A 14189-nucleotide genomic window follows, 5' to 3' on the forward strand; every position below is an offset into this window, starting at 1 on the left:
GACTTCTAAGCTGACAGACCCGTCTGCGTAGTGCCTCTCCAGGTTTTCCAGACAATATCATCCTAAAATAAGATATTTTAAACGGAAGACATCAGGAATGGAATATGGGACATTTTCTGGGCAAAAAACAAGCTCTGTGCAGAGCTTAAGCCATCCAAAGTCACAAACGTCTCCAACACTTAATAACGAACTCCATGTTGGCAGTGTAACAACTGTGGCAAGGAGAAGGGGAGTTACGTTTTCCTGAGCTCCCAGTTGGCTTGTAAGCTGGCGCTCTCTTCCGTAAAAAAAATGCAAGAATACTCATCTCCGAATGCTGGGAAATGCCCATTTCCAATCCAAGAGAAAGCCCGAACTTAAAGTCATCCTTGTGAAAAACACGGAGGAAAATCCAGCTTTGAGCTTCTCTTAGCCAACTGATTTCTGATCTTATTTCTGGTGATAAATCAACATGCATTTTAGGTGTTATTCTCTGCAGCAGGTATCCTGTCTTCCAAAGAAAGAGTAACAGGGGCTTTGGCTTACCCCTTCCAACACAGCCAATGGTGGGAGAGAGAGATGTAGACTGAAGGAAATGGAACATCACAAGTTGTCTTGCCCATCGTCCCTGAAATACACAACGGCAATCAAATGGAGAGAGAAAGAAGGCGGGAAGTGAGCGGAAGGGCGCAAAACAACCCAACCACCTCCGTTCTTGGATCAGGGCCTTGCAAGCTTCTGGAAGATGATCCTGACAACTGGCGAATCTTTGCCCAAGATGGCCCATTGTGGCATAAACAAGAGAAGCAACACAAAATCTCTCTTCAAGAACCACCCAGATATTCTGGTGTAGTTAACATGTCTGCAGATGGACCGTCAGTCAAAACTTTTCATTGACTGGCCTACCCACATCATTTCAGTTTTTCAGAAATGGAGGTATTGAGATTCCAGACAGTTTTAGTAGTGCCTTAAGCATGCAAGTCTATATGGAATAGGCTCCAGGGTGCCAAAACAGAGACCTTAAAAGATTTTGTTGTTGCTGCTGTTGTTCAAATATGCTAACCACAAACCATAGTTGATAAAGCTGGCTTGTTTCAACACACCATCATTAAGACAGTTTCAGAGGTAATGCTAAATGAGAATAAATGAATACGTAAGGGGAAGGGTGAAAGCAGAAACCCATGGATCGAAAAGCTGACATCACCGCAATTCCACCATTGCAACTGATGGGGCTGACATGCTTTGGTGTCTTTCAAAAGCAGTAAATTTATGTAGCAATCGCACCAACACACAATAGAATAGGAATTACGAAGTTTATCGGAGACAGGGCAAAACTACTAAGAAGAATGATGCACAAGCAGAAAGGAAAGTGGAACAAAACATTGCAACAGCTTTTCCCCTAGTTGTGCCCAGTTACTTAATTATGAAACATCCTCATATTGCCAAATGCTCAGGACAACAGAAGTGCCCCAGGACAATCAGAAGGAACAATCGGTCTACTGAGTCCAGCTTGCCAAAACTGGCAGCTGTCCCTGGAGTTTCAGGGGGAGTTTTCCTGGTCCTACTTGGAGATACAAGAAACTGAACTTGGGAACAGCAACTTGTAAAGCTGGGTCTTTCCACCCATCAAACTAGGCATATTCCTTTCACTGTGACAAGCACACTTTTTGGAAAACGCAACAACCTCAGTTATGGTTTGTGGTGGGTGATGTGTGCTGGCCACCTAGGGAGAACGGCCCCGTGCAGGGTAGCCCTTCTGCTTTCAGAGGAGCCCCATGAGCCAGACCTGCCCTGCCAGGGGCAACAAAAATGCATAGGGAAAAGGGGAAAAATTGTGGGCCCACTTCGTAGCTTTCTGAGTCAGCGAGCCAGAAGACGCACTAAAACGGAGAATGAGTTTTCTGCCTGGCTGAGGGGTTCCATTGGGTAGGAAGTCAGGGCGGATGCCTGGGGCTGCACTGAGCTAAACCATCCTCAGGGCTGGCTTATGACATTGTGGGGAAAGTGAAGTCATCCACAGTGTTGCCTAAGCAATGGAGGCCCCATCTCTGCAGTCCGAGAAACGCCAGCTGATGCGGCAGCAGGCCTCACAGAAATTCCCACCTCTGCACTGGGAATGAGTCACGTCTCGCACAGGGGAAATTTCTGGATGTGAAGATCAAAGTCTGCTGCCCGGCTGTCCTCCTTCCCGGCTTGGGCTTTGCTTCCTGTTCCTGGGACCCGTCTCTGGCTGAGTTGGTCTACTGGTCTATCCAGGTAAAGGGCTTACGACAGGGAGCAGTTCAGCAGGTACGCTCCTATCCTGTGGAGATCCTGCATGTTTTGTCCTGCCTTTCTTCCTCCAAGGCCACTTGTGTGGTCCTCTTCACAACAACCCTGTGGGGTAGGTTGGGCTGAGCGTCAGAGCCTGGCCCAAAGTCACCCTATGAGGTTCGTGGCTGAATGTGAGCGAGAGCCCTACTCCAACACTCACTACACTTTCACCATGAGCCTCCTCTCCTCCTCCTCTCCTCACAACAACCCTGTGAGGGAGATCAGGCTGAGAGCGGCAGAGGCTGGGACATGGGCGGCAGGAGGCAAGACAGAGGCACCGGGACCCGAGCAACAGAACTGGAGGTGAGACAGCCCAAAGTTCAGAAGCCACAACATGGGACTGAGCCAGGGACTGGAAGGACACATCAGGGCAGGAGGAGGACGTGGTCCTAAGCAAGCCGAGGGTCATGGACCAGGAAGACGGACAGAGGCGCAGGTACCAGGAGGCAGGATAACTGGGCAGGACGCATGGCGAGGGGCAGGCAAGATGCAGAAGTGGAACTTCCACTCACAAGAAGCCCTGCATGGCTGTGGCGACACGGCAAGACAGGAGGGCAGGGCAAGATAAATCCAGCGAGACAGGAGGGCCTGTGTTGCTGAGGCCAGCTCTGGAGGGGAGCGCCGGCTTGCATACAGCCTTTCTCCCAAATCTCCAAAGGGGTGTCCATCGGGATTCCAAGTGCTCCAGCGGGGCCTGCAACCAACCAAGCAAATCTGGTGGCGCCTGTTCTGGTTAGGGCCACCAGAGCAGCCCAGATCCTGACGGACTCACGGATGAGCCCAAAGAAGCACCTGCTCGGTGAAGCTTCATGGCTGAGCGGGGACTTGGCCCTGGGCCTCCCGAACCAAGCCTAACCACTACCTGCCCTGGCTCGCCTCAGGTGCACACCCAGAAGGGTGGCAGATCCCAGGTACCCCACCCTGACCTCTGTATCTCTCACGGCTGCTCTGGAGAACCCCTCCACCCACCTGTCTGCTCCCGGCACCCGCCCTTCATTTTGCTCCGAGGGAAGAATTCCCCCTTTGGGTGCTCCGTCCGTAGCCACCCTAGATAAGTTGCTTGTGTCTGTTTTAAAACTTTCTGCTCAGATGAGTCCTTTGCCCCCAGTGAGATGCATAGATATCCTCCCTGTCCAGAGAGCAGCAGAGAAATTGCATGCGTTTTGGCTTCTGTCAGCTAGGAAATCAAAGCTTAGATCTTGTATAGATTGGGAAAATCTTTTCAGGACGACAGATGAATGCAAACTCCTCCGGCCAAGTTGATTCTTGCTGCACGTTCACCACTTAAGAGAAATTTTAGGGGCCGTCATGGCTGACGTTGGCAGCTAAGCCCTGGAGGCTGAAGGTGTACTTCAGATTTGCTTTCTGCACAAATAGGGCATAAACAGAGCGAAAGCGCATGCTGTCTTACAAGGTAACACATAAGTCAACGATGCTGGTCCTGCCGGGGCTGGGAGCTGCTATTTTAATTTCCCGGAATGCACTGGCGCAACCTTACGTCAAGGAAATTGAAATGGCAGTTCACACAGGTCCCGAGACCAGCTGCCACCAGACAGGTTGATGTTCTCAAGATGTTCCTCTCTACAGCAACCGGTCAACAGAAGAGTGTGGAGCAAGACTACAGACCATGTGTTACTAAAACCCACTTAACTCTGACCCAGACTGAGCACAGTCTGGTCACATGAAACATCTTTCCTTTGCAGCTAAACGTTTAAACACAAATCCGCTGCTAGCTGAGAAGCAGCTGGGGAGAGTGACCAAGAATTACAGAAGGCTACCGTGGAAGCAAAAATACTGGAATAGGTTATACAGGAATCACTCTTGGAGGGGCATCATGGCGAACCTTGCCACATGAGGGACGCCCTGCTCCACGTCCATTCACCATCAAGAGAGAAGGTGGGCAGAGGGATTGTGGCCTCGTGTTTGCCAAGCAGCAGGTTCAACCCTCAGCATCCTCAGGAAGGCCTGGAAAAACCCCACTCTGAATTCCTGGGGAGTCCTGCCAACCTGACAAGAAAGGGCCAAGACTCAAGGCCTGGAGAACCATCTGCTTTTCCCTGGGTCCCTGAGAGGGTCACCAGCCAGAGCAGGCACAAAACAGAGCCTTAGCTGCAGAATTCCTATTATTACTTTACACTGATGCCATGTCTGTCTTCCTATATCAAGGGGCCCAAAAAGCTGGCAAGTTTGCAACTCCTGCACTGTAATCCTTACAACACCCCTGCGAGGTAGGTTATGCAGAGAGTCTGTGACTGGCCCCTAGTCCCCCATCCAAGTGCATGGCTGAGTGGGGCCTAGGAAGCACATCTATTCCCCTTCCCCGCAAGTTTGATTTGGTGAAGGGGTGGGAATATGCTCATTCTTGTCAATCCACTGGGATTTGGAAACTGTTACAGATCTACAGCAAATCACCCAGAGACCTGCTGGTAGAAGGCAATCTGCCTTCTATGCACAGTTGGGGCCTGCTGTAGCTGGACCAAGGGCTTCCCTCGTGCTGCTTCCTAGGATCATGGAAATGAATTAATAAGAAGCCAGCGATAAATGCCATTTTGGTCTGCATTAATAGAAGGAGCACTTCCAAATCATGTGAAGTCCTAGTTCCCCTTTGCTCAGCACTGGGTTTGTTTGTTTGTTTGTTTGTTTAGAGGTTTTGTATGCCGTCCCATCGCTTATAGTCTCGGCACGGCTCACATAATTAAATAAATATGATACAAATACAATTAAAATCCGGAAACACCCTGGCTGCGTAATTAAAACCTATAGATATTAAGCATTGTTAAAATATTTTTTAAATAAAAAGGGCTTAGCCTGGCGACAAAAAACAAATAATGACGGTGCCAGGCGGACCTCTCTGGGGAGTGCATTCCTCCTGGAGTCCTGTGTCCAGTTCTGGGCACCCAAGTTGAAGAAAGATGCAGATAAACCGGTGAAGGGCTCAGAGGAGGGCAGCAAGGATGATCCGGGGAGTGGAAACAAAGGGAAGAGACTAAAAGACTGGGCATGTTAAGCCTAGAGAAGAGAAGACCGAGAGGAGATAGGATAGCAATATCCTCGGAAAGGCTCTCACAAAGAGGAAGCCCGGGATCTCTCTTCCATCATCCTGGAGTGCAGGATGCAGAATAATGGGCGCAAGTTGCAAGAAGCCAGGTTGTGGCTAGATAACCGGAAGAACTTCCTGACTGTTAGAGAAGAACAAGAATGGGACCCATGAGCGACGGAGGTGGGGGGCTCTCCCACCCTGGAGGCGTTCGAGATGCAACTGGACAGCCATCTCAGAGGGATGGTGCATCTGGGAGTCCAGCACTGAGCGGAGGGTTGGACCCTCTGGCCCTTCCCACTCTCCTATTCTATGATTCATACCTGCCCACATTTTGCAGATAAAAACTGGCCTTTTCAATGCTCCTCTTCCCCGTATTGCCATCCAGTCCCGAAGACCTTTTGGGGGTGGCACCCAGGCTGTGGAATGGTCTTCTGAGGAAGCACAGCTCAACTCTTCACTGCCTGTTCTTAGGAACATGAAGTGTTATTAATAATAATTAATTACATATCTACATTGTTTGTTGCCTAAGCTCTCTGGGTGGTTCACAACATTTTAAGTCCCCCATCCAGATTTCAACCAGGCCTGACCTTACTTAGCTTCCAAGAGGAGGCAGGATCAGGCCCTTCAGGCTATATGGAAGCTGTGTCTTCACCGAAGCAGGCTTTGTTTAAAATCTTGATTTTATCCTTTGCCCCCTTACTGTGCAAACCTTTGTTTAACTTGTTTAGTTCTATTTTTAGGTTGCCCTTACATACTGTTTTTATTTTTGGCTGATGTGATGCACCGCCCTCAATGTTGGAAACAGCTGATGGGGGCAGGGGATGGAAATTTAACCGACGTTTGTTTTGCCCGTAAAGTTTGATTCTGCTTTGGCTCTAAACATCTTTACAACTGAGCTGGAATTTGAACTTCCAGCGGTCTCCCAACCTGAAAAGTTTTGTCTCACGGCATCTGCTGTCAAAATGCTGGAAAACGTTGCGCCGATCGGGCAGCTGACCCAGTCCGAAAGTTTCCAGCAGACACGCTGCTGCGGTCCCGACCGGAGCAACTGGACCCATCCTTCACTGGCCTGACATGATGAAAGTGTGTGAAGAAGAAAGGAGGCCACGTGAAGCGAAGGGCGAGCCGGGCAACGCTTGCACCACCTTTGAGACGATTGCAACATTGCACGGCTTTATCACGAAATACGGGCCAAGTTCATGTCTCATCGGTTCAGGAGGTGACCAGGCAGAGCCGATCCTGAGGTTGCTCCAGCTTCTTATAGGCACCAGTGCCCAGCTCACAGTTTGCTGTGCCAGGCTTTTCGCAGCTGCCTGCAAGATTCACAAAAATATTGTATGCAATGTTTTTTAATTAGAAATTGTAACAGGTAATTTTAATCAATTTGATATCATTCGCTCATTGTTATTTTGCCTTTTAATAATTGGAATATTTTAACCTATGGTCCTATTTGTAAATTCTTTATTAAGGACAAACTGGTCACTGACTGTAATGAATTGCTGTAGCTGCTGTTGCCCTTGAGACCATAACACTGGAGCTGGTGGGGGAGAGTGTCTTTGGTTGAATGGAGCACTGGGTTTAAAGGCCTTGTCTGCCCCTGATCTGGGGTTGAGAGGCTGGGAAAGACCCCTGCTAGCAGGAGCAGCTCAAGAGGATGACAAAGGCCTCAGTCAAAGCCCCCGACAAGAAAGCCATATGTCGTCCTCTTTTCTGGAGAACAGTTCCATATTAGAACGTCAGGGGACCATCCACTGTTTGAAGTTATCCTCTGTTTGAAGGGCGGTCCTGTCCAAGTCTGTTTTTAGGATGACGAGCCGAATTTTCTCACAGGGAAAATTGCTCATTGGAAGAAGTCAGTCAGTAGATAAGCAAACCACCCAGCTAAGGCAGTCACACCTTTCCAATGATAGTGAAACATGCCGTATTTCCATGGGAGGTGGTTGAGTCCCCATCAGTGAGGGTTTACAAGGATAGGCTAAACATGCACATGGTGGGCATGTTGTGAGCAAAGCTAGCCAGAGCCAGGGGTCAGACTAGATGACCCATGAGACCCCTTCTGACTTGCTCTGTTTCTATGTTTCTATATTTTTATTTACATTGTAGTAATGCCATTTGAATTGGCATACATTCATATACAATAGCATATGCACACATTATGCAAACAGGCTTTTCCTTCTGTCCTCCATCTTGGGGGATCCATGTCTTCTTTTGAAGGGGATTCACAAGGAGCTGTACCTTAGGGAAAAGGACTATTCTTTTTATTATTTTAAATCCCTGAGACTCAGAAAGTCAGTTTATCATCCTCCCATTGTCCAGAAAGTGTGGCTCACCTTGCATTGCCTTGGAATTCCCAGACCTCAAATTCTGACCTCAAGCAGGCTGACTTAGAATTCAAATACTGCTCATGCTTTGGGGTTGTTGTCTCTATCCTGGTTCAGTTTAATCTCAGGTACACACACCTAAGAACACAGACGTGTTTAATCCATTGGCTCTATGAGGAAAATCCCCATTCCTCATCTGTACTTTCCTTTTTCATGTTTTTCCCCTTCACCAGCACTCACATAACAGTTATCTAAATACTCCTGCCATGAGCGATGCTTTGTGGAGTGGGTTTAATTCATTTATTGGGCAGAAAAAAACTGTGCTGACTCATCCATCCACCCCGAGTTTATGGAAAACCACGAAGGACAACGTGCAATTTTTGAGTAAGCATATGAAGCTGACAGCAAACCAAAACCGAAAGTTTGACTTAAACTATGTTTCTCAACACTATCTGGGTTTTGGAAACTTCATGAGCTTTGGGTGTGTCTTCAGCTACACTTTTTTCCTGGCTGATGCGTCCACCGCTTGGGCACTGGCTGTCTTTTCCTGACTTTCCAATCTGGAGCTTGTGGTGACCCCATTTCAATCAAGAGCTCAATCAAGAAGGTGTCTTGACAACCCAACACACAGTCATAAATTGCTCCTTTGCATCAAGTTTACCACTGTATTTCTACTCCTGTTGCTGGTTTTTTAGTGCGAGCTATAAGGGTACCTAGAGAGTCCCAAACTCTGCTCATTTTAACCAGATAGTGATGATCTCCTGTATTAGTTTTAGACATGCATATTTTGCTAAATTCTTTCTGGCTGTGTTTTATGGACTGTCAGACATCTTTTGCTCAATCAGTCAATCAATCAATCAATCAATCAATCCTTTATTCGGTCATTGACCAGCCAGTGCTGGTCTTTTGTGCAAGCGGGCATTAACACTGGATCATTGATCAAAGGGCATAGCATCCTGCTGAGAGGACAGACAGGCTGAGAAGCATGGGATGCTCTGAGCAGCTGACCTCTGAGGAGGAGGATCCACCATGGTGAGGTGGAAGAGTTGCGCTCTTCAGTTTGGAAGGAGGAAGGGGATCTTCCATTCAGAAACAACTTTTTATCCCTAAAACCAGGATTCAAAGTATTCTTGTTTCTTTTATTCTTGACTTCTGCAATGCTCTTCTCTTGCATTACAAAATCAACCCAATTGGCTAGTATTTGCATAATAAAGCCGTTTTTTGTTAGAAAGCCTTTGTCCTGGTCCTGGTCTGCTTGGAAGGAGGAGGAGAAGAATGACCACAACATCATTTGGAGTCCAGCATCAGCACATCAGAGGGCACAAGTGTTTGAGCTGCCTAGGCCCCTAGTTTTTCAAAACCCAAAGTTTGCACAAAGTCGCTAAGGGCGGAATGCTGCATGTGTTCAGACAGAAACACAAAACAAACACGCTGGGAATTACAGGCCGTTTTTCTCACATAGAATGGCATCCTAATAATATTAAACGGCTCTAAAAATACAATTTAAAACAGCAGTTCATTATTACAAATACAGTAACACTGTTTAAATTAAAACAGTTACTCCTAGGGACGCCAATTAGGGCCAAACTGAGTTTTGGAGAAACTTGCAGGGGGATTGTGCTCTAGCTATGGATGGAGGAAGTAGCTTGGTGAAAAATACGAAAAATGTCAGCATATTTTAGTCTGATGTGTTTGCTGCTAGTAAATCTGCTGTAGGGGAGATATTTCGGACTTTTAGATTGCACAAAGATGGGGAAAACTACCATTTTGCAGTTGGAGAAAGGAGGGTGTGGCCATCTCTGGAGTGGAGAGATTTGCCGGATGGACCTATGGTTCAACATGCCTGATATTGAGCCATAAGGGAATTGGTCTACCGGTAACCACTTAGCTATGACAGCTAAGCATAAACTCCTAGTTCCCTGGCCAGCCACCTCTTGTTGTGAAACATGCATGAAGGGAATGCTATTAGAAATAGCATGGAAATGTTCTAATAATAATAATAATAATAATAATAATAATAATATCTTTCTGCTTTGCTGGTAAGCTTCTAGGAGGCATCCATTTGGCCACTGCTGATGTTAGGAAGCTGCGGCAGATGTTTGTATGATCTAGGATGGTGTTGCCTGGAACTGTTCTCATTCGCCATAGGTGACTAGGCGGACAGCTATTCAATGACAAGTTGGCTACAGACAACGGGAAAGAATCACAACAAAAATGCAAGACAAGTTTCTCTTGCTCACCCCATAGTTGACCTCCTAAATTCTTAGATCTGCTTCTAATTTTAGGAACTGGTTCTGTTTCCCTTGCTTTCTTTAGTCTGCGGCATCATCTGCCAATATTCCTATTGCGGAATCCTTCATCGGGCTGCTTGAATTGCTACCAGTCTAACAGAACATCTGTGCAAACCAGCGCCCTGCCCTGGGGATGAGAGATTGCAGCAGAGAAACAGCTGTGAGGAGAGTCTGAGAAGGAGAGAAGAATCCAAAAGATAGCAAAGGATTCAGAAAAATGTGGGCTAGAATTAAACCAGAGGTGGGAAACCTTTGGCCTCATGAATTTGCTCCAGCCAGCAGCTCAATCCATCACTGGGTTAGGCCAGACTAGGGATAGAGTCATCCTAGTTTACAAAACACAGCACTTTCTCCATGCTGGGGATCTGGCTGCGACACGGAGAATAAACGCTGGAAGGCTTCAAACATGCACTGGGCGTATGACCTGTAGCCAGTAAGGCAACCAGACAAGTTTCTGTGGATGCCAACATTGGTGCCTTGGGCAACTGGTTTTCTCCAAATGGTTTTGGAGAAGATGTGGCAGGATCGACCTAAGCTCAAGAATATGCAAACAGATTTCAGCAGGGGTGTGTCCTGGCCCCCTTATTATTCAATTTGTACATAAATAACATAGCAGAAAGCTTATCAGGTCCATAATTCAGACCCCCATCATTGGGTCAATTACAAATTCCAATTTTGTTATATTTTATTGATTGATTGATTGATTTCTATCCTGCCTTTTTCCTACAAAGGGCTCAAGGCAGCTTACATCTCCTCCTCCATCTTATCCTCACAACAACAACCCTGTGATGTAGGTTGGGCTGAGAGTCTGTGACTGGCCCAAAGTCACCCCGATGGCTCCATGGCTGAGTGGGGACTCAAACCCAGATCACCTGAGTCCCAGTCCCAGCTCTTAACCACAACACCACACTGGCTCATATGCTAATGATATGGCCCTGATTTCCCAGACTAAGATTAGTCTAAGAAGGCTTTTAGAGCAGTTGGGACAAAATTGCAAGGAAGAATATCTTAATATAAGTTATGCTAAGACCAAAGTAATGGGGGGAAACCCCGGACTTTCATTTTGGAGCATCTTTGGCATCCCAATTCAGCAATGTCATTCCTTTAAACACACAGGGGCCACTTTTAGGGACACCCTAAGCTGGAAACTTCATTTGGAAGTGGTTTGAAGAACTTCTGTGCAGGTATTTGCTTCTAATCCCTGCCCCTGGCATTCACAGGTGCACTGCTCCTGAATATGGTACTTCCACTCGCCTTTCTTGGTATGCATTCCGCAAATCCCAAGGATGAAGGGAATCTCAGCACCTCTCCTCACATTCTGTGCCATGAAGTCCCACGAGGAAATTATGCAAAGCGTGTGGAAAGGAGCTAAGACGACCTTTTCCTCTTTCTTCCTTTTCCACCCTCTTTATATTTTTCCTCTTGAGTGCACTCATTAAGAAAACCTTCACAAGCAGAGGAATACATGAGTTCTGCTGCAAATTTCACACAGCCTCCATGTCACCTAACCAGGTACCTTCACGATGAGCAGGCCAACGCCGATCCTCTCTAGCCAGCATAGCTTTTGTTGGTCCCCAGCCAGAAAATGGTTCCTGTAAGTGGCAAAGGACGGAAATGAAGCATCTGGTTGTGTTCTTCCAACCTACATCCCATCACACAACATGACAACTCCCCACTCTCCAACATTTGCCCCTCGTTTTTCGCAGGTGGGATGGCCCCTTGTGCCTTTTGAAAGGTTCCCTTGTAATTCTGCAAAACGCCAGATTTCCCTAAGAAAGCCAAAATCTCCCTCTTGCTTTTTAGTGCTCCTGCTCTGATTCCACTTCCATCATTACTTCTCACCCAGGTTTGCTGTTTGGGGGCGTCATAACTGAAAGACTGCCCACTGTTTCACATTTCCTTTTTATGTTTAGTCATCAGTTCTCGTCCAAAAATAGTACAGAGTGTCAATATTTCCTTATTACACTAGGATGCTCAGATTCTGCAGATCTCAGAGAACACGTGGCACATATCCCGTTAGTAAGTCAAGGAGTAGTAAATGTGTCTGTCTGTGATTCAAAACAAACAAACACCCAGTGCCCAGGGAATTTCCTGAATTGATGATCAAAATCCATTTACACCCCTCCATCATCTACTGTGATTTGCATATGAAGAAAGTACAAAAAGCGGTAACTTTGTAGATGGTCAAAACTTCAGAGCTGAACTTCAGAGCTGCTGAAGTGCGAAATACAGCCCCTGTGATCACAAAGGCATTCTCCCAGCTGGACTGTTGGAAATTCATTCAAGGTAAGACGATTCTTTTGCCAGCCAGCTGGGGCGAAAGGACTATTTCAGTTCAGCTCTGCCAGTTGGAAAAAAATAGCCGAGACGGAGCGTTCCCAGGCTTGGTCTGAAAGGCTTTGGCATGAGTGTGAGATGCAACTAAGTGTGAGAGATTCAGAATTTCTTACGCAGTTCATGAGCGTCGGAGAGAGAAAATTAGCATGGTAAACGGATGGTGATACAGCTGGCACATCTGGCAGGTTGACCGGTGGGTTGTGGCAAAGGTAATTACGACAAGTTTCTTAATTCTTAACCTGTTCAAAACAGAAGGATGCCAATCAGAACAGCTGACTCTGCAGAAAATTTGAAATAACAAACTGCAATTTGACAGTGGTTAAACCTTTTTTCCAGCAGGAAGGACTGAAGTGAGACCTTTAACCTCTCTTTAACCTTTAGTCAACAGGAGCTTAAAAGCCTTTGATGGCACAATCCGATGTGTGTCTACTCAGGAGTTAAATGCCACTTTCCCTCAGGTAATTGTGCACAGAATTTCAGGCTTATTTTGATTGTATCTTGTCCTAGAATTGCCTGTCTCGATGCACAATGGATTGCACAGTTATAAAAAACTTTAAGAACTTATATAGCATTATTTCATTGACTAGAAATCAGATGTGATCTTCTAAAATGTTTTATTCCAGATTAAAAAATATTTAATATTTTAAATATTTTGCTTCTATCAAAGGCAAACTTCCCAAAATATAACCCAATTTAATTGTCGGTTCTGACATTATTTCTTGGCAACCCAAAGGAAAAGACTATTGCAGTGTGTATTTTTTTGTCTCTTTAATTGTTGCTTTTAAAGAAAACAATGGACTTGTTCTGCCCCAAATTAAGAGGGTAATCTTGAACCCTTTTACTCAGGAGTGAGTTCCACTGCATTCAGTGAAATTTACTTCCAAGTAAACACACACAGGCTTGCTCTGTGCACCCGTTTAACTCCTGTTGAACAAAATGCAGAAGTTTGAAGATGTTGTTTCGTCATTATTCTGTTTCTGTAATAAATGAAACCTGGCTTTGTTGCAGTATTTGGAATGGGTAGCGAGTGAACGAGTGAACGATTTGACAATGACAAGCATCTCTTTTGATTAATATTTTAAGCCTGATTAAGAATGCTCAGGGATGGGCTAGACAATGCATGTTTTCTTTGATGCCTGTTCATCTCTAGGATAGTAGTCTTTCTCATTTAAATCTATAGGCTTAAATACCGAATCTTTTTCTTTTCTTTTCCCAGTGGCTTGGATCCTAGTCCTTATCTAGCGATCTAGCCACATTCACTGTTCTCTGGGCTAGGCTGCCTTCCATCCCTGGTTTCCTTGTGTCGTCCTCTTTCATTACAAAACAGGAATAAAAATAAGAGGCGGAAATTGCCTATTAAAGACCTGTTCCCTGTGGGGAGTTGGGCTAGGGGAGACAGAAGCTGGCTAATATATGGGAAATTCATCAGTGATCGCTTTGAGCTCTGCTCCAAAGGAAGGAAGCAATGAAAGGATCAGACTTTGCAAGAACAGAGCTAGTGATTCAAGGTCCAGGGGGCCCTTGCTAAATTCCTAATTAGACAAAATATGACTGAAGGTAGGGTCCTGTGAATGGTAAAGTACGGAATCTGTTTAATTCCCATTTTTACTGCAAAATGTCTTTGGAAAGCATAGGGTGTGAATCAGCCCTTAAGGCTGATCTCCTTTGCCTCCCTCTAGAATATTTGGAAGAAATAACATTTTGGACAGAGGAAATACTTGCCTAGATACCCTCAGTCCCAAGAGGGTGCCATACCCAGAAAGAAAATTAGGAAATGATTTTAATTAATTAGGATCACAGGAAGCTCTAAACTTGGGCTTTTAGGACAAGGCAACCCACACTGGCCTTTTATGTCGCCCTCACTGCTAAATTTGCCACTGGAGCCGCAGGAAAAGGGCAGCAAATTTG

At 46.1% G+C, this 14189-nt stretch overlaps 1 long non-coding RNA gene across 1 annotated transcript; it reads right to left on the reverse strand.

Annotated features, from left to right (window-relative positions):
- Positions 1 to 6184: 6184 nt before the first annotated feature.
- Positions 6185 to 12602, reverse strand: LOC123023494. Its single transcript, XR_006414749.1, has 3 exons — positions 12395 to 12602; positions 11461 to 11536; positions 6185 to 7791 (listed from the first exon to the last, which is right to left on the reverse strand). It is a non-coding gene; the product is annotated as an uncharacterized LOC123023494 (long non-coding RNA).
- Positions 12603 to 14189: the final 1587 nt, after the last annotated feature.

This window comes from Varanus komodoensis, unplaced genomic scaffold (genome assembly GCF_004798865.1).
Source record: "Varanus komodoensis strain SLA01 unplaced genomic scaffold, ASM479886v1 scaffold20_1, whole genome shotgun sequence".
Classification (NCBI taxonomy): domain Eukaryota; kingdom Metazoa; phylum Chordata; class Lepidosauria; order Squamata; family Varanidae; genus Varanus; species Varanus komodoensis.